This window comes from Erithacus rubecula (genome assembly GCF_903797595.1).
Source record: "Erithacus rubecula genome assembly, chromosome: 5".
Classification (NCBI taxonomy): domain Eukaryota; kingdom Metazoa; phylum Chordata; class Aves; order Passeriformes; family Muscicapidae; genus Erithacus; species Erithacus rubecula.
In genome coordinates, this window is record NC_136687.1 from 54,865,832 (window position 1) to 54,890,861 (window position 25,030).

At 39.8% G+C, this 25,030-nt stretch overlaps 1 protein-coding gene across 4 annotated transcripts in view; it reads left to right on the forward strand.

Moving 5' to 3' along the window:
* Window positions 1–392: 392 nt before the first annotated feature.
* The window catches only part of PTPN13 (protein tyrosine phosphatase non-receptor type 13), a 109,354-nt gene continuing 84,716 nt past the window's right edge, over window positions 393–25,030 (forward strand). For 3 of the 4 annotated variants that reach the window (XM_079306475.1, XM_079306476.1, XM_079306477.1), the window contains exon 1: window positions 417–559. The gene's annotated coding sequence lies outside the window, so the exon portion shown is untranslated. Of the gene's footprint in view, window positions 560–25,030 lie in introns of all 4 variants that reach the window. The other variant, XM_079306478.1, reaches the window with a different exon arrangement.

The following is a 25,030-nucleotide window of genomic DNA, read 5'->3' on the forward strand; positions in this document are numbered from 1 at the left end:
ACAGCTACCAACAATCGGCCGTGTTTCAAAGCTTTGACATTAAGGCGTTTGCTCATGTTTGCGGACCGAGTTTCCAGCTGAAGAGCAGAGGTCTGGGAGCAGCCAGATCATCCCCGAGAAAAAAGAAAACAAAACCAAACCAAAAAAGGCCTTTGGGGCCAAGAGCGGGGCTGAAGCTCGCCCCCAGGAGAGCCGGCTCCCGAGTCAATCCCTGCGGAGCTCGGCCGGACCCCGAGGGCGGGAAGGGGCCGGGGCCGGGGCCGGTCGGGGCGCTGAGGGAGCGGGTGGGGCCGGGCGTGTGTCAGCATCTTCCCCGCCGCCCCGGGGGCGGGAGGGAGAGAGAGAGAGGAGAAGGGAGAGACAGAGGGAGCGGGAGGAGGGCAGGAAGGCGCGGCGGTCGGGGGCGGTGGGCGGTGCGGCCTGCCCCGCCTCCCCGAGCTGCTGGCGGCCCCGGGGGCAGCGGCCGCGCGGAGCGGAGCTCAGCACAGCGGAGCGGAGCGGAGCGGGCAGCGGGAGCGCCGGGCCGGCGGGGCCGGGCGGCCGCGGTGCGCACCCGCAGGTACCGGGGCACTCGCCGTGCACAGCGGGAGGGAAGGAGGGAGGGAGGGAATGCGGAGGGCAGGAGGGAGCCGCGGGGCGGGGAGCGCCTCCGCTCCCGCCCTCTGCGCGCCCCGTCTGGCGCTGGCCGTGAGGAGATGCTGCTCCGCGCTCGGGGCCGAGCTCCGCGCTGCTCCGCTCTGCAGCGGCCGGAGGTGCGCGGCAGCGATCCCGCCGAGCGGGGCTTTCCCGGAGGGATGGGGGCTCTCCCGGGGCGTGGCGTGTGAGCGGCCGGCTCCGCTCCTCGGCGGGCTGTGGAGAGCGCAGAAAGGCCGCACGCAGCGGCGGGGGATGCCGGAGTCCCACCGGGATTCCAGCGCTCGGCAGCAGCGGGACGCGCTCCGCCGCCCGGGAAGGGCTCGGGTTTGCCTGCGCCAGCCGAACAATGCAGCCCCCGCAGCCCTCGGACTTGTTAACAGAGAGGAAACTTTTTCCTCATTAACGTTTCTGGAGGAGCAGAAATGAAGGATAAATCTGTTGGCCGGTGATGAGAAATAGCGTAGGTTTCATTGGCTTTTTATCTCCTAGCAATCGACACCTCCGCAGACCGCAGGATAATCTCTCTCATATTCTAGATTGTGTCATTCTCTTTAAATTGCATGTTTAAAACAACAAAGGCAGTGACTTCATAGGGAACCGCCAGGAGCTGTTCTGTACCCCTCCTGTTTACTGGGGAAACATTTGGGAACCGGTTTGGTTTTGTAGGTAGGATCAGAAGTGAATGTAGGACATGGAAACTGTAAGGTTGGTTGCAGGTAATCTGTGTCTAGCCATCTTATTAAGGTGCGAGTTTTGGAGAAGGGAATATGAAAGTCTTTGCATGTGGAACTAGCTGGGGCAGTAACCGTGATCAGTTCCCGAAACCTTTTCAGAGAAGAGGACGTGTTCTGTGAAACTGCAGCGAAACTGGGTCAGAATACACAGACATTTTCCTGAGGCTGGAACCTTATGTGAGAAAACTGTCATTGAACACGTGTATTCCAAGGTGTCACGACTCCAGGGTCGTTTGTTTGGGCTCAGGTGGGTGAAATGATGACATTTAGTGCCTTTTCCAGAGCAGGACTGCTGTTGGTGTTCACATTAAGCATCAGGCCTCTGACTGAACATCACCCGTGCAAGTCTGTCTTTGGATGGTCAGAAACAGCTTCTAAAGACATTTCTGCAAGAATTAGAATCAGCCACGATAGAGGTACAAATAAGAAGACAAACAATTTGGGTCTTGTGCAAGAAATACTGATGAGGAAAGAGTAAATCTAGTCAGAGGATCTTTTGGTAGTGGAGTTACAACAGTTTGCTACCACTCCTAGTGCTATCAATCAGACATATCTGTTCAGCTTTCATACACAGCAGATGTGTTTCACTTGGAATGTCTTTTTTTATCTGCCAACAAGCATGTCTTTCCATGAACAGTTCAAGAATTTAAGCAGTAATTTAAGGAAAGAAGGACAGCAAGAGAGAAATACACAGTCTAACTTTTAATGATACTCTGTTTCTCTTTTTTAAGCTAACAGCGCTTTTTTGGTGAATGGAAGGCATCAAATGTATTCCTTTCATAATGGGACTTCTTTTTCAGTTAAGGGTGCAGTAAAAATAAACACTTTTGAATATACCAGATGTAAAAGGAGACTAGCTGTATCACAGGGTGTTGTTCTAACAGCTTAATTTAAAAAAAATAATAATAAAAAAACCTCTTAATACCAAGACTGTTGTTGAGTGGAATTGAGAACCACAGTCTCAAGGACATTTGAGTGGATGGAAGAGCAAGGAAATATCTGTGTGAAAAGGTTGGGCAGAATGTTAAAGCACGAGTACACTGCATCTATTTTGACCAGGATAACAGAGCCTGGTGAAAGGATGTGACCCAATAGTCTATTTACAGCTTCACAGGCCTTTGAAAGTAAAAATGGACTGTGTGAATGAGTGGTAAATAACCACTGTGACTGGTCATCGTGAGCCTGTGATAACTTGTGCCTAGCATTGTGACTTGTGGAGAGCATTGTCATTTTCAGTGCCTTGAAGGGAAGTAGTGAAGAAGCCTAGGAAAGAGAGGAGATCACATTCCTGAGAGTGGGAAGCTGCAAGGGTCCAAATGTTACCTGTTCTGGTGGCAGGAAATTGCAGTGTCTTTGTGTAGTAATGCCTTTTTTTTCCTTTATGCTGGGATTTTTTCAGCCATGTGGTTTGTACAGACTGACTCTATCATAGAGAAGGCCTGAAAGTAAAAATGCAGTCTTTTAGCTGTTCACTTTATAAAGAGCACAGCAGGGCAAATATTTTTATTTTTACATGTGGAACAGAAATTATTTGGCACATAGCTATTTTTCTCCAACCAAATGCAGGTATGAACAATAATAATTAGTGGTTGTATGGTACAATAAATCTTCAAAGTGCCTTCAAATCTTAATCAGCAAACCTTAATAGCATGCTATTCCTGCAAGGGAGGTAAGTAATTAGATAAAATGAGACTGGGCAGACTCTTAAATGGAGTTTATTGTTGAAGTGCCTGTCAGTTTCACAAAGCTCTTCTTTATCACTGAGGTCTCTGAATGCTGCCACACTTAAATGGCTTCAAATATGTATATGTTGAAATACACGACACTATGGCCCAGAGGGCCTTGTTAATATTGACATTCTCTTGTTCAAAGTTCTTCACAGTGAAGGAAACCTTCCACTCAAGAGCCTCTGTAGTGGTTGTTCCAGAGTACCTGTGAAGACTTATTAACCTGAACAAGAGTAAGGTCAGCTCTTTAAGGGGAATGATTTTCTTCAGAAGAGCTTTTCAGTTTACTTGTGTGACAAGCCTAGAACCTTTAGTCCACTGATGGTACAACTCAAAGTGATTTTGCCAGTAGTTCATTAAACCTATGAACATTAAGTATTGCTGCATTTTTGGAAGGAGTATTGGTTATCAGCTCAATGGTCTGTCACTTTTTTTCCTCTGCTTACAGGAAAAAAAATGACTGGAATTTTACTGTTTCAAAGTGAGCTAGTCAGTGAGACTAAAAGATTGAAAAGCAAGTCTTGTTGTAGGGTGTCATGGTGCAGAAAATATTTGTAAGCAGTTGCCCCAAGCTCTTGCTTACCATGGGACAAGCGTGGATGGAAAGCTGTGAATACCAGGGTAAGTTAATGTTGTATGTCGCCAGTTAACTATTAATGAAATCTGTGCATCTGTAAAGAAGGGTGGAACTTCTGAAAGAAGTGTTTCCCAGCCCCACCTCCTCCTGAAGTACAGAGAAGGAAGCTGGGATTTACAGGTGGGAAGGGCACAAGACGACTCTTTGGTGCCGTTTTTATTTCATCTGGGCTTCTCTTTCTCCTGTGCCACTTAAATACCTGGTGAGGAACCAGGCATGTTCTTTGTGCATCATTATCTATTAAAATGCTTTCATAAAAGGCAATTAATTGAGTAGGTTGCCTTGGGACAATGATATGCCCTGTGAATTTGAAATCTAATTGGTTGGGATGGAGATCTGCTCTAGTTGTGACACTGTGTAGAAAGAATAACAGACGTGGGAAGGCTTTGTTTTCAGGGTTTCATCTGTCCTTTATCTTTTATGTGTAAATTAATATGCCACAGAAATGTCTGCAAGTAATATGTCAAGAATTAAAGGAGACCTGGTATTAAAACTGATGATTTTTGATTGCTGGTATTTGTAGGGAATACTGTAGTTTTGCAGGAGGTTGAGAATTATTAAGGATTTGCAGGTGGTAGGGTAATTAATGTCAGATTTAGAAGTAGGTGCTGTGTTAGCTCCTGGTTCCTGCTTCAAACAATTGGTCATTGAATTAGGTGAGATGGGACACTTGGAAAAGAGAGGAAAGCTTTTTCTCCTGTTTTGCAGCTAAAATTAAAGCTCAGGATGAAGAACTGACTGATCTAAAAATGATGAAAATTTAAGTGTATTGGTTTGGAATAGAACACAGACCTCTTAATGAACTAATTTGATGCTGTCAAAAACATCATGCTTTTTTAGCAGACTTTGAGACTTTTTAATTTCTGTATGCTTCAGCCTTGTCAGAGGAAGGATGTGGTTTTTTGGGGTTCCATGGTTTCTTTATCCAACTCTGGCTAAAAATTTTTTGTGCGTGTGTTTCTTGGAGACTGTCTTCCTAAAGAGCATTTGTCTGTATCTGTGGGAGAAATATGGCTGGGAACATTCTATAAAGCTGGCTGAAATTTTTGAAAGTGAATCTGAAAATGGCTTTCCTGTGTTGTTGACATCTCTCAGTATTTGTGTGTAGTGTGGGTACTTGGCTTTAGGCATGTGCAGAGAGGTACATTGGAAATGCTGTATCTGAAGTCTGGTATATTTAGAAAACTAGACCTGGAGCTGGAAGTCTTTATGGGTGACTTTTCTTGCTGTTGCAGGTGACTTATTTTTGTGCTGTAAGCTTGAAATTGATGCTGAGTTTGTTAGGAAACACTCCTGTTTATTTCTCAAGTAAAAGAACTTAAGAAGAGGCTTTTTCCTATCAGACTTTTCCTTGAAAATGAGTTTTGTTTGTTGAGGGGAGAAGGCTGTTAGAGCATACAAATTCCTAATTTTTTTGATATGCTTTTCATCACAATGATAGCTGGATAAATCAATGGAAATACCAGGTTCTCATGTGTTTCATATCCAGTTTCACAACAGCTGTTAAAGCTTTATTGGCTGCATCTGTATGTGTGTATAGGTGCAGCTGATGTTCTCTAGCAGGCAGATGTCAGTAGTTTTCCAGGCACACTCCAGGATATCCTTGTGTGTTGGAATCTTAGCACCATGCTCTGTGCTGTATGAAACTGACAGTAAATACTAGTTCATTGCAGTAGCAGAGTTATGCCAATGTTGTTGAAATTGTTACATTTTTTGTTAAGTGCTGTTTCAGAATTGGCATTGAAAGGCATAGAGATTTGTTAATGTAAATAATTTTTGTGGTAAAATTGCATGGAGATGGAAGCTCCTCTGAGTCTTGTGTCCATTCTACAGTCTGCCTTTACTTTTATTCATGTAACAGCCAGTGTTCTGCTGTGTACTGGGCAGGCCCTCAAAACCTGTTAGAGAAAAAAATCCAAGGAACTGGGTGCAAAGGTTTTCTAAGTTATTGCTGAGTACAGACAGAACATGTTTTATCTCATAATCTCTGGGGTATGGACACTCTCATTTGCAGCTCCTTGTTTGCACAGGGGAATTGGTTCCCAGTGATTAATTTTATGTTTCAGACAAAGATTTTTCCCTTTTTAATATTAATTTCTTCAGCATCTCAGTAGCATGTGCATATTGCACTGTTTTTTCCAGTTTTCAGATAGACATGAATGGCTACATGAAGGCATAAAAACCCACCCCAATAAACCTGTGACACACATGGTTCCAGGGCTTTCTTAGGGTCACCAGGGAAAGATAATGGGACTTGACTCATAAAACCATGTCTGTTTTACCCTGTAGAACATTGCTGTTGAAATATTAACTACAGAATGTCAAATTTGTAAACAACCTTATTTGATGTTGAATGTGATGTGTTCCATCTTTCTTGATGGGATTGTTGACTTTTCCTGCTAACCACTTCTATATATTGTTATTTTTAAAGATGAAATGGACTAAAGAGAGAGCTAAATTAAAGTCTGAAACTTCAGCTGTTAGAAATAGTTGTTCTTCCTGACAAAGTCATGCCTGGTTTAAATGATGATAGATTTGGACTTGGATGTTGCCTTAACCAATAGAGGAGTGAAAAAAGGAAGCATGTGGCTATTTAACTATGCCATACATAGATAGTCTAACTTTTCTATCTAGTTTGCTCTTCAGGGTATCAATGCTGTAAAATAGCTTGCTGATTTTTCTTCTCTCACCACAATTCATCAAGGGCCAGCATTGTCTTATTACTGATTTTACCAATTTCTCTCTTCACAGAATGCAGTCTTTCAACAAAGAAAAGTTAAGAGAAAGGAAATGGAGCAGAAGTTTTGCCTTTTATACTTTTACTGTAAAATCACTAGGTGGAAAATCCCCTCCTAGTGCTTAGGATTATGACCAGTGGAATAATAACACTTTTTTCTCAAGTCAGTGCAAAAGCTATATTGACCTTAAATGAATTAACTTGGGAGTTGGAATCCCTGGCAAGCAAATGGTGGATATGATGGTCCAAGTGCTGCTTTTGTGCTTTGCTTTTTAATGCCAGTGAGGAGCTGCACATGTGCTGCTTTGAGAGACATCTCTGTAGTATGTGTCACTGGCTGGGCAATTGTGTGGTTAGGTTTATGTGGAGCTATCCTTCCAGCAGCCTAATTAAAGACTCTGTGTAACTTGCTTTAATGGGGTGCTTCAACTGGTGATAACTACTGGTTTCTCCTTCAGAGGATTTGTTATGATATGTCTTTTAAGTGCCTTAGTGTTTTAACTATTTTTCAGTGATTGAGGTGCATTTTCTGTTTGTTCTTCTGAAGCCAGTTTGCTTTCAACTTCTGTAAGTCTGGAAATTGAACTTCTTCACGTTAATTTGGCACTTAGGAAATGAGAGATGCTTGTATGCATACAATATGCAGAGATTTGTTTGTTAATAAGCTCCCTGTGCACTTTTTGCAGAAGTATTTATTTTGGGTAGGTTTCTATGAGGAAAGAGATTCTGTCCAGCCTTCATAGATTCTGTATTTTAGCATTTTAATGTATCTTCTATCATCTTTTCTGTTCTTAGACGAGTGCCTTACACCTGAAGGTCTTTCCTCTTAACTATTAGAGACAGAGCTTCAGAAACTCTTGCACAAACATTTGGCTTATTAATTAATGGTGGAAAATTGTGGCAGCAAAAACATAGCACATCTAATGAATCCACTGAAATAATTTCAAAAAATGCTGGAGTCTAGGGAAAACTTACATTTTGATGATAATTTTCCATAAAAATAACTTTGACGTTTATGGTTGGCAACTGAATTGATACACCCTGAAGAACCCCTGAGATGAGGACCTCATTACTAACTTCACTGGAAATGTGAATGGGATGAAAGTGGAATGCAAATGCTATTGACATCCTTATTGATACATAACATTACAGCAGACAATGCAATGTGTGTCTGTATGTCTGTAAATTAACAGTGCTCTGTGCAAGAATAGCAGTTGTGGGCTGTTAAATGGCTTGTATCTGAAAAAGGAAGAAATTATTTTACAAGGTAGTAAGAATACCTGTACAACACCTGAAAAATTTTGACCTAAAAGGTCTAGCTTGTGACAACTGTTAGAAAACCATTATTTTTCAGAGGAGCACACAGTCTGGAACAAAAGGAAAATGAGATAAAGAAGGTGGGGGGAGAGAAAGAAAGGGTTGAGCTCATTCAAGATGTGCTGGGATACCTTCAGTTCCCTCTAGTACAGATTTATGGATTTTGCAAGGATGTCCTTATCTTGTCTGCTGGTGGTGAAGGCTTCTGTGAGCTGAGGTTTCTCCCTCATGAAGACTGGGATGAGTTTTCAGACCTTCACAGCTGCAAGTACTTTTGCTGTTCCCAGCTTAGTGGTTATATTTAAGGTCTTCAAGGGTTAATAATTATCTGATTTCTATCTTGTGGTTTTTTATTTGTTTTCTTGGGTTTTTGTAGGCTTTTTAGAACTATTTATCTTCTTACCCCTTTTTATTTGTAGGGTTGTTCAGACTCTGAAAATCAGAAGTTTGTCTCATTACAGTGATCTATTTAATAAGATTTGCAAGAAATATATGCTATAAATTTTTGAGGAACTCCAAAATTTTATACTTAGATTTCCTGAAAGAGGTTTCTTCTGATGCTATAATCTGACAATGCTTAGCAAAACAAGCTAATGGTCAAGAACTTTAAATTTTGAGCAGCTTATTTTTTTCAGGGTGCGCTGTCTTTGAATCCCTTGAATGACCTTAATAAAGAATTTAAAGATTATCTGATTATAAAAGATTTGCTGGCTGGCAGTGCTGAAAGTTTGTTTCATCAGAAATATAGACTCATTTATTGAGTGGCTTTGCAGTTAGGTTATCACATGTGTGGAACAGCCAAATCAGCCTGGAGCTTTAAGCACATGGGCTAACACGTAGAACAGAATTACTGAAATAAATGTGTAAAGCTTCTTTATGTCAATTTAAAATGTGTGTGCTCATCATGATTGGCACAAGACTTGGGTGTTTCAGAAGTGTGATGCATTATCAAAATTGTCTTTTTGTAAAATTACTCTTATTTTTAGAGGTTTTTTGATATCATGGTATCATGTTAGCTTATTTCAATCTATTGGCAGACAGTTTTGGTGAGAATAATTTTTCTGTTTTTCCTTGCTCTCTGATCCAATTCTATTCTCTATGTATTTGAGGAATATGGTGTGTAAAGGAAGAAAACTATGAGCTGAGTTTTTGTTGTTTTGTCACAAAATACTAAGGAAAATCCTAAAAATGGTTTTATAGTAATTTTGAAATGTCATATCCATGCATTGCCTTAAGAAGAGAAAATATTTAGTACGCTGGAAAAACGATTGGTTTCATTGGAAGAAACCATTTTCTATTATTTTTGGTAGCTGCAAGCATTTACTGGTGTTTAGTAAAAGGCAACTTTGAGGCATGACTGGGTCCTTCAAGACCTTTAGCATGTTCTTTTCTAGTGAAATTTGAGAAGTTGCTTTCTTACAGCAAACAAAAGAAAATGCTCTTTGGGAACTGCTTAATTGCAGCTGTGTTACTGGAACAAAATGTCATGTGGAGTGAAAGTGTAAATGTGCTCAGAAGGGGATTAGAGAAGTTAACAGAACAGAGACCATTAGTGACTATTAGATTTGACTGTGCAGCTTGAGCTCAGGAACTCAATAAACTGGTGATTGCCAGGAAAGGGGATGGGAGAGCTGGCCTGATCCAGTTTAGTACTTCTTGTATTAAATGTTGCTTTAGTTTCTGAACCCACAGAAATGGGAAGCTCTTCCAAACTGAGAACTTCTAAAAGCCCTTTAAAAAAAGAAAAAAGCCTGAAAGTTTATTAGTAAGAAATCTTTTGTGATCTGCCTCTGAAGCTCATGTGTGTCCACATGGGCTTGACCTGATGTTCAGAAAAGAACAGCTGTCTGGTTCCAGCTGCAATTTCTTCCTGTTTGTTTTTTTTTTTTTTTTTTTTTTTTTTTCATCCTTTGTGTCATGGAATCTGTATTCCCTTTTGTTCAGATTGCTAAAGGAAGAATTTGATTCAATGATGGATGGTCAAGTTATCAGGGAAATTAATTTTTATGCATGTGAGCCTAGAGTAAAAATAGCTGCTCAGGAACAGAGGAGAAAAAGGAACATTTTGGTGATATCACAATTTAGGTTGTAGTTTTAGTTGTTGAATAGGAAAATATGCTACTAGGTAAAATATGTAAGTAAACTGTCATTTTAAATGGCATCACATGAAAAGTACAACAAAAACCAACTCGTGGAAAAAATAGTTGGATTCCTTTTACTGATGAGAAACATATTGCTTAATAAGGGAAGGACATTCTGTATAATAAGAGGGATTCTTTCTGCTCTTGCTTCCCTCAACATCAGATTCTTGTGCTCTGTTGATACTACCATGTGTGCTCTGTGTGCTCTTTGGCCTTGCACAGAATAGTTGAAAAGAGCATTTTCAATACAAAGCCCTTAGCTTTGTGGTATTGTCAGACACTGAAGGAATTCATGTCTTCAACTACTCAATATTACTGAGCAGAACAGAATCAGCAAATTGAATTTAATGTGGTTTGTGGAAATTTCCCTGGTGCCTGCACAATGCAGAATGTAACTTGCCATGTTACAGAAAATAGCTTTGTGCTTGACATTAGCTGAACTCTTTGATATATATGCATTAATTATCACTGATTCTGTCCCACCCATTGCCTTTGCTTTGAGAATATTAAAGAGCTGAAGATCACAGAATTTAACTTTTCACCGTAATATGAACTGCTGGTTGGGAAGTCTGCTGCTGATGCAAAATCTGTTTGTTCTGCTTCCCTCTTCAGTGGTTTTGGAGAAATGGAAGAGAAACCATTGCCTGTCTAGACTTTAATAGGTTTTATATAATATATATATTTTCTTTTTATGTAGACAACATCAATTTCAAGGCTTATGATGTATTTTCAGTGATAGGCTATAAATGCCAGTTAAAAAATACCAGCAACAAACAACACAAAGTTTGTGCCAAGAAGTAATATGCATCTAAAAAGAAGTGACTGCCTTTTACAATAGTTTTGGAACCTCAAGGTATAAAGTCTTCCAACTCTTTGCAAAGAATTTGTGGAATTCGGATTTTGCTGTGTGAAAATTTCTACTTAGTCACCAGCTGATGCCTGGGTATACAGAGCAACTTTAAATTGTGTGTGACTTCTGGGTCAGGAAAGTCTGGGTTTCCTTCACCTTCCTTTTTTCCTCACTCCCATCTGCCAATGGAAGAAATTGGTGGGTTTTATTACCTGTTTGAAGACTGATGGTGTAAAATCAAAGGTGAAGTCTTACAGCAACTTCTATATAAGTAATTGTTGTAAAAGATCCCTAGAAAATAAGAGAAGTCACTCATCAACATGGTAGGAAGCAAAATCTAGGTTAATTCCAGCTGTATTTGGGTACATTTTTTTTCAAAGCTCAAAATTTTAATCTATACCTTTTAAAATGCAGGCTGTGAATGGTTCTATACATTTATTTCCCACTGAATAACTGGGTTAATATTCAGCATCTAGGTACATGGGTGAAAAAGGGTCAGTAGTGTAAAACCAAGTGGCAAAACAATTTTTTGAGGAAAAAGTATTTTCTTCTAGAATTGATCAGTAATGATCCACTGAATCCCTTAATTTTGCCAGCAAGGCTTGGTATCTATAATGATATTTTAATTTATTTTTCTTGTGTGAAAGTTTCTAATGTTCCTGACTGCTCCTTTGTCTGTAAGCTGAGTTTTTCTTCCTTGGCTAAAACAACCTGTGTGTGCTTTAGTGCAGGCAGCACTCTCTGTGCTGCTCTCCAACTCTGATGAAGCCTTGGTTCCAGCTTTTGTGCACAGTGAGGAATCTATGCAAAACTTCTCACTGTGGACTAAGAAGATAATGCATTTTCCTGTCTCTGAGATTTCCATCTCAAGACTGTAAAATTTTGTTCCTCCCTTTCTTTTTTTTTTTCTTTTTCCTCCTCCTTGCCTCTTTACATTAATACCAAATTGGTTATTTCTGTAGGTGGTGAACACTTGATGCTTCTCATTGATTGCTGCTACTACTTTTTCTCAGGTTAAGTGTGTATGCAACTTGAGGTAAACCAGTACAACTGGTCCAGTTTGATAAACTCTCATTCAAATTCAGTATTTTGTAAGCAAAGTTTATGGGAGGATGCTTTAAAACTATTGGCAAAACATTTGAATGTTTTGAAATCTCTTTCAGACTACTCTCCAAGTGGTGTTTTTTAAGTGTTAGATTTATCAGTTTTCTATGTGATGTATCAATGAACACACTCCAGAGTGTGCAGTTAGCAATGAAAGATAGAAATGGGAGATGAAGAGGTTCAGCCCATGGTTTTTTTCACACGTTCGTGAAATTTTTTTTGTAAAAGCTGAATTTTCTCCTAGGAGTTAATGCCCTTTGTATACTGAAAATGTAAATGATACTTTTTAAAATAACATGCTCCTTTTTTTAAGTTTGCAAGGACAAAAATGAAATACTAAATTCGGGACTGGAGGAAAATTTGGATTGTTATCAAAGTTCTAGTCATACATGGAAAGGATGAAGGTTGGTATATTGTGTGCAGTCTAGATTATATAAGACTTGAGTTGTAATGTTTTGAAAGGAGGATTTTATTTTTTTTTTTAGTGTCAGTTAGATGTTTCTGTTTATTTTAGGCCTTTTAGTTACTGTTTTCTTGGGTCTCCATGCAGTAACAGTTACAAAGTTAAGGTGTCATACACGGTATCATCAAATTGATTGTGAAGGCAACAAAATTTGATGCATTCTTTAACTGGTCTAACTCTCCTTGGTGCAGTTGTTTTTTCTCCTTTCACTTAATCCCTCACTGGGCAGTAGCTTCAGAGATTAATTTGACCTTCTCCTTTGGTTCTGTTCCGATACAGCAAATATAATTTGTACATGGCTGTACCTGTGTAAGTCCTCAGTCTGACTAGCCTTACATTACTGTTTGTAGGAATGTTCTTCAAAGAAAAGAAAAGAAGGATGATGCTGTGAATCACTTCCCTCTGTTTCCAGGCCTGTAGAGGAAAAGTTTCTGCTAGTTTACCTTTGTTATACAGCCCAAGGGTGTAGGATGGCTTTTGTAATATGGCCTTCTAATATGAACGTTTATCATCCAGACCAAAGCAAAACTTCCCAGAACTCTGGAGTTTTTTTGGTGATAGCAGGCTTGGTATTATGTCATGGGAGGAGGTGTTGCTGTCTTGTTTTTCCTGTTTTTTTGGCAATGCCAACTTCTGTAGCTTGTTCTGTCCTGTAACCTCTCCAAGTACCAAAACATTATGGAGTGCAGATAATGAATGTTCAGATGGAGTTTTTTGTCCACTTTGGTGTGTGAAGCTAAATCAAATCTGTTATATCACTAACTATCTATCAGGCAGTCTGTTTTGTGTGGAAGTTCTGCTGAGGAATTGTAGAATCACTCTTGCAGGTTTTTCATGCTGCTGTCAAGCAATACTGAAGCTTATGTTCTTTGTGGTGAGGGTCTTTCTTCACACTACAAATCCCATTCACTTTCTTGGCTCAGAAACCATAAGCTTGGTAAGCAAAGCTGGGCAGAAATAACAAGCAGATGAATCTCTTGTGAAGGAGGAATTCCAAGTTTTCCCACCTAACAGGAAAAGCATCTTTGAGGGCAGTTAAACAATGGAGAATATCGTGGCTGTAGGACTGAATAAATCATGCAAAACTGCTGAATTTAAGATGAATCATAAATGGGGTGTGTGTGTTAGAAATTTGTTCAAGGGGCAGTATAGTCAATTTAACAATTGTTCAGTTGTAAACACATACTGAATCATGCAGTATATAATTATATATTTTTCTGAAGTGTGAGGAGCAGAATGGGAGACTGAGGTACTTAAGTTAACTGGTCAGGTTCTGATTAACTGGTGTGATTTTGGCACAAAGCCATATGTGCTGTGTCAACTCATGTTTTGAAGGAAGATCATGATTTCCTAACCATAGGCATTCCAAGTCTTCAAGTGGCTATGTCTACTAATTAATCTGGAGCTAAAACCTCCTAATTGCAGGATTTAAACTAGACAGTATAAGCTGCTTGGGAAGGTTTTGGCCTCCATAAAGAGCTCATTTAAAAAGCAAGCTTCCATGACCAAAAAGCTTCATGGTTTATGTGGACTCTTTGAATTGATGGCTGTCTCTAGACATGCTGCTAAATAGCTGTCAAAGCTTGGTGCATCCCACATCTGAAGAGTTGAGTGAGCAGAAAATAGGTAAATTTTGATGTACACTATCAGTTGCAGGAAATGGATCAGCTATGAGTGGTTGGATAAAGAGAATCTGCCTTCAAAATCCAGGTTTTTTAGTATTTGCAGGATGGTGGTGGGTAATGTGCTTAAAGACCTTGCTAATAATAGATTTATCAGAGAAGTCGAAAAACTTGGGAAATATGGAAATATGAAAACACCTGCTGCAGATAATTCAGAATTTAGGGAAATCCTATGAGCCCATAGGGAGTGATATCCTTCATGTAAAGCTTGTTTTCCATTTTCTGGGGAGTGGTTCTGTTGCCCAGCATGGAAGAGTACACAGCATGTTTTCTGCTTGCTGTCAGATTTCTGAGTGCCCTGCAAATTGGTTACTGGTTGGGAGTGTGAATGCAGAGAATAAGCACAGCTTTAGTCTTAAATTCATTTCTGTATGCTTGAGTATGGAAGGAAGTGGAGAAAGCAGGGATCTGCAGTCTGAGAGGAGAAATTATCACCTTATGATGTGAAAACAGTTTCTGTGGGAGAAGCAGGTATTAGGCAGGAGAAGAGAGCTCCATATTTGCAGTGTGTGCATTTGACTCAGAGGTCTGGTATCCTCTGTATTATGGTTTAACCAAATACTGTTTCATATAAGGCATGTTGGACCTTATTGGTAGGTCACCTAAATCACATTACATAGCCCAGTTACTGGGGGGAAAACTGAGATGTATCCTGTTCAAGTACCACTTCCAACAGTCTGCTCTTCAGCTCAGCATCACTTCAGGAATGGAAATATTTTTCCTGTCACTTGAACAGCAATTGCACTCTTCCAAGAAACAGCAGACAAACAGGTTTTTTTATCTGGAAAATTAGCTGCTTATGGAAAAAAAAGGAAGTGCTGTGAGGTCTCTTATGAAGACAGGGGTTTTTAAAGATGATGGATACATTTGAAGTTCTTTGTAGGAAATGTTTCTACCCTGTAAGACTTGCTAGTGCTACACTTGCAATACCCTCTGTGTGTGTGTGTGTGTGTAGAGTGAAGAACTGGTTTCTGGACAGATGGAGGTCTCTTATTAGAGTTGCAGCCCATCTGCTGGCATCAAATCTGTTTTCCCAAATGCTTACAGAATCTTATTTAAATCTGCCTTGGCCAAAACCTTTAATAGGCTTTAGGGACCCTCTAACAAGGCTGTCAGGTAGTTCATGTTGACTTCTCAAAATAGATCAGTGTTCCTGTCCTTTTGTATCTCTCTTTGTCCTTCAGGGCTTTTTTCTTGTCCTTCAGCAGAAACTTAATATGAAAGTGAAATACTTGGTCTATGTGGAGTATATGCATGCACCCACACATTTTATGTAGTTAGTGGGTAACTCATGCATATGTGGGGACACACACACTCATTCTCAACATGAGTGGGCTCTGTAAAAAGCACATCCTTCCTGAAGGCTGACAGACATAAAGTGCAGAGAGACAGGTATGTAATGGCACTTGCCAGTGCTTCTCATTTCCTTAGATCAGCTTGCCTTCATTTGAGGCAGCATGGACAAGTCAAATCCAGGCAGGTGCCTGTTCGGCCATTCCCTTGGAGCGTTCATGTTTCCTGATGAGGCATCAGGGTATTGTCAGTTATGCTACTCAATTGCAAGTGTATGAAGTTGCTTTGTAAGATTAGTCACTGATTCCCCCTGCATAAATCTTTGTAAAAGTTTGCATACCTAATAGGAGGATAACATAATACAACATTTTAAATTGTATTTTCGTGCATATAAAAAGTATAAGTCTCATGCCTTGTACCATGTCTGAGTAGAGAGGCTCTCTGTCTGAAAGCAAAATTACTTTTTTTTCTTCTGTTACAGAAGAGTGAAGAAAATGCAGTACTCTTTGAATAAGAGTTGATATTTACTATTGTGCTTGAATTAGCATTTATTTCAACTTAGAGGAAAGCAGATCACGAATCTCTCAGCTTATGCTTTGTCCTAGAGACATAGATTTTCTTGTGTGTACAGTTCTTGACAGCTGAAATATGGGCCTCTGTTCTATCTTGTCTGTTTTTCAGACTAGAAATGCAGACTTTCACAATAATAATTAGTCATCACTTGTGTGAATAATAGCTTTACTCCCAGACAGGTGAGTTCACAGATAAGATATCCATGGTGTCATCTACCTGCAGACCTTGTAATGTTCTCTTCTTTATGCCATATCTCTTTCTTTTTTTTTTTTCTCCTCTCAAAAATGAACCCTAGAAATCACAACTGTCTGAGAAGGCAACACAGTTCTATTTTTTTTTTTTTTCTGCTGCAACTCCTGGGTGTTTGCAGTGTTGCTGTATTGCAGAATGTATGTAATTGCTCAAGGAAATCTAAATTTTCCAGGAGCTGGGAATATTACTTTTTTAAGTATCAAAGACTGAAGACTTGGTGCATAGTAGACCCTCCAGATGATCTATCTTCATCAGTAATTATTTGGACTCCTCAACTATTTTCACTAGGCAGAAGAAAATTTGTGGATGTAGTTCAGCTTAGGGCATTGGGAAGAAAACCATTGGTTTAAAACATTTAAAACATTGGAGTATTTGTGAGAGCTGAGTGGCTGCAGAGGATGCTGGATGGGCAGTAACTTTTAAATTGATCAGATTTTTTTTTTTTTTTCAATTTTCATAGCAAATCCAAAGAAACGTGCAAGTGCAGTTTAGTAGAAATATGGTGAGTGATCCATGTGGGAGTTTGTTAGCTCTCAAATTAAATGTGTGCTGAAAAAAAAAATCCTGATGATGTAGGAGTGCAGCTTCTTTACCTGTATACACCTGAGGTAAAGCACTGCTGGAGGAATCAGATGCAGGTAGATGTAATTCAAGCTTGATTTTGTTATTCAGCCAGTTTTATCTCCATTTTCAAATATTATTTCTTTTCCAGGCAGGACATGAGGTAGCTGTTAGCATGAGCTGTCTTCTGAATACCAGGATTTTTTTCTGGTTGAGTACACAAGTCAGCAGCTCTCTTTCTTCTCATGAGTATGTAGGATGCTGCTTTCAAATAAGAACACAAACCTTACTTCTGAATCCCATGTGTTTTTCACAAGTACCATACATGAGGTCATTTTTAACTATGGAAAAACTGCTTTGATATGCCATAGTGGTATCTTTTATGCTAATTTCTTTTTCCAAAATTTGTGATAGTCAAATATACAAGGCTGACAAAGACTGTTTTGCTTCCTTTCTCCTATGAAAGGAAGAAATCTCAAAATCCAAGTGAACTGTGGAGTTTGCTCACCTTAACAGGCTAAAAAGCCATTTGTGAAAGGATTGGACATAAATATATAGGATTAAAGTCAGGCTTTGAAATAACATATGGTAGGGTCAGTCTTTATACTTCTTAAGAGTATGTTAACTTCTATATTATTTACAAGTAAGCTACAAACCAAACACCCTTCTTTATGACTAAAGGGGGTGGGTGCTAATAATTCCCTTCTCCCCCTCAGTATTGTAGCACATTAACTTATTATTTTTGTTCCTATCTGAAGGACTTTTGAGTGCCACATTTAAGAAAACAGAGAACTCTTGGTCACTTGGCTTAAGTTTTTGCTGATCCAGTTGTGCTGCCTTAATGACACTGATTATTGCATTACTGCAAGGGGACTGCCTTACCAAGAAGAGGCATTTTTAAAGGAAGATATCATTCTCTGTTACTGATACTGAAAGGATTCTGTCAGAATCTGAGCCTCTTGGTATTGAGAATTTCTCTGATGTAGTAAAAGCTATCACTTCATTATCATGGAGAGGCCTTAAGCTAAGCTTTTAAAAATCTACTCTAAGTTGATCCATTAGTGAAACTTCTAGGTAGAGTCACTGAACTGCTGATCTGTAGCACTTTATATCTTGGTGTTAAATATTTTAACATTACCCTTCTCAAACATTGGGAACTGATGATGAATAATATTACAATAGAATTATAAAATAATGTACTGAATAAAAAATCAGTTACTGTACTAAGTAATTATCACTGCTTCCTTCACTTGCTCACTAGAAGCCCAGTGTTTTATTTGTAGATAGCTTTAGAATGTCACAGATGGTGGGAAGTAGTACTTACCGACTTAGAATAATGCTTTCTAGTGGCTCCATGACATTTAAATCAGGTGCCTGCTACTATTTCTGCTCCCCTGACAAAAGCTTTCATTCCCTCTTCAGCTGTGCTGAGAGCTGTGAGTGAGCAAGGACAGACTTCAGTCATGACCTTTTCACAGTATGTGAGGAATGCGTGGCTCTGGCATGCAACAATGGAATAACTGCTGGACTAAAGCTGGAGGTGCCATTCTTAGTGCCTTTTGTCTGATAGACAGCACATCATCACTCCCTCCTGTAGTAAGATGCCTTCTTGCTTCTGGTTATTTCAGGTCATTAGAAGGGTTTAATTTGTTATGTGTGAATGAGATTGTTACTGGCTCCTGTGCTGTTTAAAAAGTATCACTATTGCCAAGCTGCTTTGTAGTCCTGAAATTTCTTTTTTTTTTTTTTTTTTTTTTTTTCCTTGCAGCTTGCCTTAGTCACAGGTCTTCTGCTCCTACTTAGCAATTAAAATGAAAGTTGCAAGTATGAGAAATGCATCAAGGAGACGTGCCCTCTCCGAGGTGGAGCAGATCAACAGCAAAATAAGGGAGTTGCCCAAGAATCTTACACTGACAATTAGACAAAGAGAGGGATTCAAGAGTCATGCTACGATTTATGTGGATTAAGCTTACTTTGTAGTGATAATTATATACTCTTCTGAATAAAATTTTAATATCAAATGTGAAACATCAGCTACCTCATGTATAAAAAAGCATTCTGCAGTTGCCTAGAAAACATGACTTTCATGATCATTATATACAATTTGGACTGGCTTTACTAGTTTGCCTAATACGAAGCTTCAGATAAACAAGTTTATCTGGTTCTGGTGATGGAGACAGAAGAGCAAAGGAGGGAGTCAACACTAACCCTTGCTTGTCTTCCATTGTGTGTTCAGGCCAATGCCAAAAGCTGTTTTCTTCCACCTTCCAGGAAAGAAAGCAAGCACTTTTTGAGTAAAATAAACACTGCTTGTCCTGGAGACTTAGGCCAGGATTCTCAGTATGCCACATTCCTCTGTCTTCCAGATATGGGAATATAATACTGATTGAAGGCTTTGGGAGGAGAAATGCTAACATCTCATCTGTTCATCTATGTATGCTCAAGTAAAAGGCCAAGATTTATACTTCTGGGAGTGTTTTCATGTTGTGTTTTCTCACAAATTTGAGCTAGTTTCTGTTCCTTACTTAGGAAGTCTGAGTTCAAGCAGCAAGTTATCGGTTTCAAGAGGAAATGCAGTTTCAAAGAAATATTCTTGGTATAGGTTGAGGATTTGCCCAGCAGCATGAGATTTTTGTTTTGCTGACATTTCATCCTGTCTGCCTGTGGGGGAGAAAGAGAACATGGAAAGAAAACATGTGAGTGGAAGAAGCTAATCTATTCCATAACAGGACGAGGGGAGAAATACTTGGGTGGTAATACTAATCTCTGCTGACCTCTCTAAAATGAAAGAGAAGGAATAGTGCTAAGATAATATTATCAGGTTCTGGGTTGAATGAAATGCACTGTGAGAGTGTGGGGTTTTTCACAAAAATTTGTGTTAATCTGATTTCTGGCAGCTCTTTAAATACTTTAAAAAAGAGGAAGGAAATGGAATTTGGGTCTTGTTGGGCTGTGTCTCCCCTCTTTGTATCTATTGGAGAAATGAAAAGAGTGGATGTGACACAAGGTTTTGTTTCCTTGTCCTTCAGGACAATAATTGAGAATAATGTGCAGTAATTTACTTGAGAGTAGGACTCTAAAAGAAAAAAAAATTCTTTAAGCACAGTTGATTAGCTTGTGTACTTGACTTGATTGCATGCTTGGCTTAACTATTTGCAAATAATGCTTTATTTTCTGTGCAAATTGGACCTGAAGCTATAGGAAAACCACATTTTATGTGTGGATTTGAAAATAAGGTTTCAAAAGCTACTGAAGTGCAAGCTCTCTACCTTGGCTCCAGGGTTCTGCACTTCAGCCCAGTTTCAGCAGCAGTGTATTGGGGATAAACTAATTGGTATATAAAGTCCATATCTTGTTTGGGGGTGTAAGATGTGGGCCAATGTAAATAAATAGGATAGATGCCAGGATTCTGGAATTATAGGGCATGGTAATGGCTTAAGGTGCTCGGGTTCTGAAATGGGAGAGACCAGACTTTCAAAACTGTCCAGGTCCAGCCCCATTCAGTGTCACTGAGACTTGTGCCTGTCGAGCGCTCTTAGAAAGCACTTCATGCTCAGTGCTGAATGAAAGTGTCAGTGTTTATTTTCAGGCAGCTAGTCATGCCTTAAGAATGGTGAATTTTAAGAGGTTCTCTTGGATAGAACTGTCTTATTAAATGTATTTCTGCCTCCAGGCATTTGTATCTCCAGAGGAGGGGCCAAGAAGGGGCTCTTGGCTCATCTGCTAAGAGAAAAGTCTCCTCAGAACCTGCCACCTTTTGGCTAAGTGTCCCTGTGGAGCAAGGGGGCAATACTGCTCATATTCAGGGCAGTTAAGAGCAGCTAACAGTATAGGACAAATAAGATGGGGTTTTTTTCTCCACTGAAAGTATTTTGTATATATATAGAGCCTTCTTGCTTTCTCTTCTTTGTTTTAAATTTTGTGAAAGGTTAAAAATTATTATCAGATTATTTTATGTGATTATTGAGAAATTCTGACAGTGTTTGGTGTTCTAGATATTTTTGTTGTTTCTTGCACATCTAAAAACACCTGCAGAGTGTATGCCTAGGGAAGCTGCTTTTCATCTTGGCATCATATTCTTATGAAATACCAAGTGTGAGGTGGTGCAGGTGTTTCAGTTAGCTGATGTTAAAGCACAACTTTTGTCTAAAAATTTTTGTTCTGAAGTTAAAACATCGGGGAAAAATGTTGATGCACAAGGTAAGGAAAAAACCAAGGGATATGTTACAAAAACCAAAACACCAAGTTGTCAAGCATCAGTTAAGTGGAAGCAATTTAGCCTTTTGACATTTAGTCTGTTTTTAGGAACTTTTTCACAAAAATTACTGTATTACAGTCTTTAATAATCACAGTTATGGTGATAGCTTATTTTGAACTGAGTTGAATAACAAATTATTTTGTCTGGCAATGGGTCAATAAAATTTGGAAAGATTAAGCCTTTAACATTTTCCGAATTCTTCATTGCTGTTGGAGTCCTTCTATTTCAAATTTAAAATGTGTGAGGAAATAATGGTGGTGGTTGGGGGAAATTATAATTCTGAGCATTTAACTTCTGCATACATGAGCAATTAAGAAGTGGGGTGGTCTGAAGACTTTGTAAGTGGTAGGGGAAAAAGTATATACATTGCAAACAGTTGTATTGACAGAATTACTCAGTGTGATGGGCTGCTCCTCTTGTGCTTTCCACCTTACCTGGGACAAGTGGAAGGCTGTCTCATGGGGTTGGCACTCTCTGGATGTTCCACAGGTGGTGTGCTTTTAACTTGTGTTGCTGGGACTTTAAATGAGACTTTTTAAAGCCAGGAGGTCACTGAGCTAGTTTTCAGGCAAGAGGCAGAGCCCCATCCCACTCACTGGGGAGTGTGTGAGCTGTCTGTCTGGAGGGAGGAGCTGGCAGCTGGTCCTCATGAGATAGGCTCTTTTTAAAAAGTGTCTGAAATATGGGAGAGGCTTCTGGCTTAGGCAACATCTTCCCCCGTGACTGTGCTGCCTGCATGGCTTAGGGCTGAATGGTGCTGAGAAATTGCACTCAGAGCTTGTTAATACAAATGATTTACACCTGAATTTACTCTCTTGTCCTGGAGCATAAAAGCTGCCTCCATAGCATGCAACTCCCTTCCTGTGGAAATAGTATTCCTGTGTGGTCTGGGAGTAAATTCTGCCCCAGAACAAGCAGTCTGTCAGGTTCATGTCTATGCACCTCCAGTGCTAACTGTTTTAATTTGTCCTGCCTTCCTACACTGTGTTGTGCTCTCTGCTGTGGACATGCTGTGGCTGTGATCTCATGTGAATTTTGGGTGTATGGGTAATCCATGCCCTAGCAGCTCCTGTGGAGTTCATACCACCTAACCCTGAGACTTGCCCACCCCAATTCCATCTCTGTGTGGCCTCATATTAAGATGCCATCATAACTCTGTCCCAAGGAAAGGGGAAGTGAACTCATCCTTGGAAGGTACACCTTTCAATATTCTTTAATTTGTCCATCCTTATTACAAGGAGTGAAAGGAACAGGGCACGGGATTCCAGATCTTGCTTTCCTTGGATAAAGAGGAGACAGGAAGAGGACTTGTTGCAAGAAAAATAGCTTGGCATGAACTAAGAGTCCATAGATAACTTTACCAGTGCATCTAGATTTCTTTGCTGGTCAGCCTGGAACACTGAAAAACTCAGGGATTTCCATGATTTTGATAAGGTATCCTTCAAAAAATTTAAATATTTTTGTCTTAGAAAAATTACTCAATATAGTCCTTATGTTGCAATTTATCATAATGTTTGGGTGTTGCATAGAACCAAGAGCTGTTGCATGTACTGAGCATTTAGGTTTCTGTATTCACAAAGGACCACACATTATTGAGGCTTCCCAGAGCTTAAGGAAACAGAGAATTTGGAGGAATTGTGCATTGCAAACTTCAGCATTCCTACAAATATCTTCTTGTGAAAAACACCTGAGATAAACCAACTGATGGGGGAGAAATATGTATTGACCTAGGTACTTGCAATGCCAGTTCCAAATTGGTGCCTGGCTGATGACAGGTGGGCTGTACTGGTGGAGAAACCTGGCATTGCATTTTCCTGCCAGCAGCTCCACCCCAGCTTCCCTCAGCCAGTCCCTTGGTGCTAGAGAGCCATTTTCTGGGAGGTTCTTTAATACTCATAACCAGTGTGTTGGTCTGCCCATTGCTGAAACAGACAAGCACTGTGATTTGAGGGGAATAAAGTTACTGAAACAGATCTGCTTCAATGAGAATTCCACTCAAATCCCAGCTTTTGGCATTTTGCATGTGGCTATGCTCGGGCTTTCAAAATCACTTTGAAATAGGTTTTGTTGTGTGTTTGATTTTTATTTGTCAAGCTCCTTCTATCTGTAAAATGCAAGCAGATCTTGTTGCTTGCATTGCTACAGCTGAGGGCTGGGTGTGTATATTCATACTGCTGCTTACTGTCATCAAGAAATGTGCTGTAGGATTCTTTTACTGTGGATGTAATGTGTTTGGAAGTTTCAGCAGACCCCCTCATGGGCTCTGTTGTGTTGTTAAATAAGGAATTGGCTTATATCTGCTACTCAACAATCCACACTACTTAATCACAGCTGAAAAGATGCAGCATTTTACAGAATGGGGAAAAGGGGAGTGGCAGAGAAGGATTTGGGGTGGGGGACAGGGGATTGTTGTTCTTATGCTTGGCATTCTCCTTTAGAATGTTTGTCACAGAAAGTTGTCATTTGCAGTTCATGTATTTTTAGTCACTCAGAGAATGAGATCTTTTAATCTGAATAATCCAGACATCTTGATTCTAGATTTGCCTACTGAAATTTGAGACAGTGGCATGAAATCACAGAATTTCCTGGAACAGTGAGACCAGACACTCACTCTTTGCCTGGTGTATGTGAATCTCATGCTGACTAAAAGCACAATTTTCTCTGGGTTTCCATCCATTTATTGCAAGTCTGCATTGGTCCCTACCTTTCAATTTTTCATGGTTTATTTATTTTTCTCTTTGGGAATTCAGATTTCATCTTTCTTTTAAATGTGATCTGAGTCTGCTTTCCCTTCCATTGTCTTTTGATGATGAGTTTTGAACGTTAATTGCTGAAAATATATCTAGCTTAGTAAACATGCACAGTGATTGAATGCTGCAAACTGGCAAGTTGTGAAATAAGGAAAAATAAGTTGTGCTGAAAAGCAGCCAGCAATATGTAATTTTTCAGTAGGAGTATGGAACTCTAGGTGAAAAGTATTTTATCCAGTATTGTCAAAGCCTGTGTTTTCAGTTAGAAACTGCAGCATATTCAGCCTTTTATGTTGCCATTGCATGTGTATAAGCCTGATTATCTGTAATTAAAAACACATGGAAGGCATGAAGCTGCCTAGACAGTTGGGAAGCTACATACAGTCTGTAAGTAAGCCTGTCCCCCTTTAAATTTGTTAGGTTAGTATCCATGCAGCTGAGCAGGATTGTATGGTGTGATGGGGAGGCTCAGGGTAGGTGATTTAAAGGAAGGAGGAGGAGCTTCCAGCAGTGCCATTGGGTCACCTGGAGCTGTTGCCATCAGTCTCCAGACCATAAGCATTGCTTGTGGGACTGTATTTTCCATTCCCAGCAGCAGCTTTGGAGCCTTTGAGACATTACAAACTTACCAGTGATGACTGACAGGACTCCCTAGCCTCTTACTGCAGCTCACTGCTCAAGATTTTATTCTTTGGGCTTTGAAGAAGCACAGGCCACTGCAGCTGCATCCTAGTCAGAAATATAAATTGGCATGAGTGCTCAATCTGAGAACATTCCATAGAAAGCTGGAGTAATTAAGCAGACACATGGTTTATTTGCTCCTGAGCTTATTGAAAGGATGAAGCTTTGCTTTGCCAGAATATTTAGGGATGCATTCTTCAATTTTCTAATGGTTTTGGACAACAGAATATTATATTGTAGTGTGGTGAAAATGATTTCACTCTTTCAAAAAATAGTGAAGCATAATCTTGTTTATCTGGAGAAAGAAATCTTTGTTTTCTGTGGATGTGTTAATAGCTGATTTATTTTAATAAACCTGTAACTGATCAATATGCCAACTTTATAAACAGAGCAAGCTCTTGCCCACAGCATATGGATTAGTGCCAGCTTGTTGAATTTATGGATTAGTGCCTTCAATACTAATATGAATCATTATTTTCTTAACCTGAGTTTTTCTGGAGTAGCTGCTCATAATTCTTTATCACCATAGGGAACATTTTGTGTTATTTATGTTTGATGGGTTCTGTTAGCACTGGAGATTTTTGTAGCCGAGGGTTGGACATGGGCTATTGCCACTTGAATACTGCATGCATGG